Here is a 5608-nt window from a genome sequence, read left to right as displayed (position 1 = left end):
AAGAAATGTAACTCCACGCCGGTTGCGTAGCGCCACAAATCTGAGAACAAGTTTTTCGTTCAGCCGTTAGAGTGTGCTACTATCACAATCCACTGTCATAGCGAGTCGTCCACTGAAAAAACAGAGGAAGATTCTATAGCCAAGTGACCAACACTAGAACTTTCAGTCCGTAACGTGACTGAATGCAGAAAAATATATAACTGGGTAAACATATTCAGTAACACGGTAATAAAAAATAAACAAATAGATAAATAAATAAACAAATAAATGAATAAACAAATAAATAAATAAACAAATAAATAAATAAATAAATAAGTAAATAAATAAACAAATGAATAAATAAATAAGTAAATAAATAAATAAATAAATATTAATAAAACCCACTGTATGTATGCAAATAAATAGATCTATATTAATAAAAACCAGTGTATGTCTGTATGCGCGTCCGCTTTTTTAATATTGCAACCAATGCACTTACCTGGACGTGTTATACCATTTTGGAATCATTTTGGGTGATTCCCAGAGTTCAAAAGTTACATTTTTGGAAATGCTGAATTAACTGAAATGGAACCCTAAATTTACAGAATATGACTTTTCAAGATGCTCCTTAGGAACTCGGAACTCCGGCTCCTAGGGAATCCCCGACTCCTTAGGAACCCCGGCCTCAATGGAACCTCGGCCTCAAAGGAACTCCGGCCCCAAAAGAATCTCGGCTTCTAAGGCACTCCGGTTCCCAAGGAACCCTAGTTCCTAAAGAACCCCGCCTTCTAAGGAACCCCGACACATTAGGAACCCTAGCTCCTAGGGAACCCTGGCTCCTAAGGAACCCCAACTTCTTAGGAACTCCGATTCCTAAGTTAGTTTTGCAATGCCTATAAACAAAACTCAAAGCCAATCACTGAAATTAGTTGGACTGGACCTTCTACAACCCTGCTTTTCTTATGGCCAGCTCTATGCTGGATGCTCCAGGTTTAGAAAGTCAAAGAATCTTTACATCCTTACTCCCAACAAAAAGATAAAAACATTTGTGCATCCTGCTGCATTTTAGTAACTATCTACTACAATTTTACTACAATATCTACTACAATATTTACTACAAATCTACTACTAATAAAAAAATTCATGTTAATATAAATCTAGATTGGACCGGAAGCCGGAAATCCCTCAAGGGGACAAGTCCCTTCCGGCCCATGATTGTCTGAGAAAGTGGTGACTCCATGGGAACGGAGACGACTGATTGGCTGAAAGCGCCTGCGAGCGAAGCGAGCTCGCCCGAAGGGCCGAGCCTCCGCGTACCGGGGTTAGACGCAACCCGTTGCTCGTCATTTAAATAAGATTTAATCAAATGCGTTATTTATTTAAGGCCGAAGGCCCGTTTGCTCTACACAGGAGTTAGTCAAAAGTACGCCCAGAAGGCGTCTTGATAGCTAGTAAAAAAAAAAAAAAAAAAAAAAAATAGCATATTCCAAATGTGGACGAACTAACGATTTATATAGCTTGTTAATGAGTGATGGACTTTTGTAGTCAAAAGATCGCGCAATCAATCTTAGAATCTTATTTGCTTTCTCAGAGCCTGAATTACACTGCTTAGATGATTTGAGATCGTTACTGATAATTATGCCGAGATTCTTTTCACTATCCATTTTGTTAACGAATTTCCAAATAACTTGTAATCGTACTTACTGTTATTTTTACCTATATGCATAACCTTGTGTTAGATTTAAGTATTTTTACCTATATGCATAACCTTGTGTTAGATTTCATTATCTACTTTTCAGACCACTGCTGTAGTTTATCTAAATCTTCTTGAATATCTAATTGATTTAAGTGATCATTTGCCATTTCGCACATTTTTGTATCGTCAGCAAATTTGGAGACAATAGATTTTAGTTCGTGGTCTATATCATTTATGTATACCTGTAGCAGGATCAGAGGAGGGATTGAGGAAGTTTAGTGACAGAGTTTGAGAAGGTGTGTGAAAGAGGGAAGCTGAAGATAAATGTGGGCAAAAGTAAGGTGATGAGATGTACAAGGGGAGAGATTGGCAGTAGGCTGGGAGTGAGCATTAAGGGAGAGAGACTGAAGGAAGTGGATAGTTTTAGATACTTGGGTGCGAATGTGGCAGGAAAGGGAGGAGTGGGGGTGAAGGTAGAATGTAGATTAAGAGAAGCGAGTAAATGCCTTAGTGTATTAAAAAGTGTAATGAGAAATAGACGTTTGGGAATGGATGAGAGGAGGTTATATGAAGGAGTGTTTGTGCCGACAGCACTGTATGGGGCAGAAACATGAAATATAAAAGAGGAAGAGAGAAGGAGTTTGAATGTGTTTGAGATGAGGTGTCTGAGAAGTATGATAGGGATTACTAGGCTAGATAGAGTGAGAAATGAGGAGGTGAGGAGGAGCACAGGGGTGGAAAGGGAGCTGGGACATAGGGTTGATGAAAGAGTATTAGGATGGTTTGGACACATGGAAAGAATGAGTGAAGAAAGATTAGTAATAGAGGTGTGGAAGGCATAGGTGGAAGGAGTGAATATGAGGGGGCGTCCTAGGATGAAATGGATGGATGGGGTAAAAGGGGCATTGCAAAAGAGAGAGGACAGAAGATAGGGGTGAATGGAAAAGGGTTGTTTATGGATGATGCTGTGATGCATGAGGGGGAGTGGGTGGGGGATGGGGGGTGAGAAAGTATGTATGAGGAATAATTCGACGCAGCCCGAAGGGATTTCTCCCCGTCTTCTCCTTTTCTGCATGAGAGGGGACGGAGAGGGAGTCGCCGAATTAATGAAGCGGCCTTGCTGTGGATGTGCTGTGTCTTGAAACACTGCTTCTGACCTAGGGCAGTGGACAGGATGCAGGGATGACCCGTCATCCTGGAGGTGCCAAGATGAGAGGGAGGGAGGAGGGTAAAGGGGAGTGGAATATGTAGGGGATAGAATGGGTGGGAGTGGTTTCTATGCCCTTTTCTTTTTGGCTACCCCCCCGTGTAAGGGGGAAAAAGCCTTTGGTATATGTTTGTATGAATATACATATAGATACACACACACACACACACACACACACACACACACACACACACACACACACACACACACACACACACACACACACACACACACACACACACACACACACACACACACACACACACAAGAGTAATAGACATTTGGAACAAGTTAGATGAGAAAGTAGTGTGCGCAAAAACAATACATGAATTTAAAAATAGTTTGGATAAAATGAGATATAAAGACGGGACACCACGAGCATAGCTCCCCTTCCCGTAAAATACAACTAGGTAAATACAACTAGGTAGATACACACACACACACACACACACACACACACACACACACACACACACACACACACACACACACACACACACACACACACACACACACACATATATATATATATATATATATATATATACTCACACTGACTAAATTTTTCCGCAGAGTCGACATTTCTTTTTTTAAGTTGAGACAATTTATCTATTTCATTTGAACAAACAAATAAGTACATAATTAAATCGAATCAATATTCATACATTCCATATTCAATGAGCTGGGTACTGGAGGAGAAGGGTGAGTGCGACTGTGCTGTGACATCTACCTCCACTGATTGACTGACAAATCAACTGAATGACTGAGACAGTATTTAGAAAATGTGTATTCTAAACCTTTCCTTTAACCTTTACTTTCCCTAACTTTTCCTCATTCTAAATTATAAACAAGTTTTCATGACCACCACCACCATCATCACCACAACCATCACCACCACCATCATCACCATCCCTACCATCATCACCATCACCACCATAATCACCACTATCATCACCACCACCATCATCAACACAACAATCACCACCATCATCACCACCACCATCATCACCACAACAATCACCACCACAACAATCCCCACCACCACCATCACCACCACCATTACCACCATCACCACCATAATCACCACCATCATCACCACCACCATCATTACCACAACAATCACCACCATCACCACCACCATAATCATCATCACTACCACCACCACCATCATCACCACGACCACCACCATAACCATCATCATCACCACCATCACCACATAACCACCATCGCCACCACATAACCATCATCCCCACCACCACCATCACCACCATCATCACCACCAAATAACCATCATCATCACCACCACCACCATCATCACCACAACCACAACCATCATCACCACCACCCCATAACCATCATCAGCACCCCCATAACCATCATCATCACCACCATTATCATCACCACCACCACCCCCATAAATATCATCAGCACCCCCATAACGATCATCATCACCACCATCATCATCAGCACCACCACCCCCATAACCATAATCAGCACCCCCATAACCATCATCATCACCACCACTACCATCACCACCACCGCCCCCATAACCATCATCAGCACCCCCATAACCATCATCTCCACAACCATCATCATCACCACAACCATCACCACCACCACCATCATCACCATCACCACCACCACCATCATCATCACCACCACCATCATCATCACATTCGAGCGCTCGGGGGGGGGGGGGGGGCGTCGACCCATCTGGAGTCGTTTCGTTCCACGGAGACGAACTTCATCACACGTTCGCGCGAGGAGAAGGTCATGAAAGACGAGACCTCGAGGACTTCTTGTCAAGATCTCGAAATGATATGATGAAGCAATAAATTTTGAAGCAATAAATATGAATGAAAATAAATATAAACTAACCTTGATGGATAAAATATGTATATAATAACATTTAAGAAAATATATTCGCAAGAAAAACAATGGAAAATATCATCATGATTACAACATTGACAATTACAAAAAGTTTGTGACTCGCAGAGAAACTTTCATGAAAATATACAAATAAAAAAATAAATGTATAAATAAATAATAATCGAAAAAATCTAAATATTTTTTCGTTTTTTTCTGTGACATCCATGTTATAGTTTTGCTATTTCGATTATTCATAAACGATGGAAATGACATCATCCATAGTACATCCATTCTAAGGAGGCCATAAGTGCAGAGTTAACAAGTCGTGTAGTTAATTAGAAAGAATTGACCCTTGATATAACTTCATCACTATTCAAACTGTTTTATATATTGCAATGTTGTCAACATTGAAATACTTATATAAAAAGCACAGCGTCCCCTTGTTAGCGGGACGGGGCTTTTGGTGTTCAATTCTATCAAACTATGACACCAAAGGACATTTTCTCTCTTTTATGGGGGGGTTGCCGAGTCAAAACATACACAAAACCTATTAAGGACCCGTCACACACACACACACACACACACACACACACACACACACCCCGACTGGAAACCTGTAGCCTCACAGTGAGCAGTAACGGTCACCAGGCAATGGTGCTGGATTTAATCACATCTAGGCGCCTCCAGGCGTAATGTACTAACCGTTTCTAGCCGATTTTCATCATGTTTCATCCATCTTTGGACAAACCTGAGAAGATACTTTTGTCTTGCATTGTACATCACATCTTAAAATGACCTTCTATGGTACATACGTACAGGTCCAAGGATAAATAAAAAATGATTAAATGTTCAAATTA

This window comes from Oratosquilla oratoria, chromosome 41 (genome assembly GCF_046742065.1).
Source record: "Oratosquilla oratoria isolate Oo_2021 chromosome 41, ASM4674206v1, whole genome shotgun sequence".
Taxonomy (NCBI): domain Eukaryota; kingdom Metazoa; phylum Arthropoda; class Malacostraca; order Stomatopoda; family Squillidae; genus Oratosquilla; species Oratosquilla oratoria.
The sequence above is the reverse complement of the archived record's forward strand: the minus strand, read 5'-3'. Positions refer to the sequence as shown.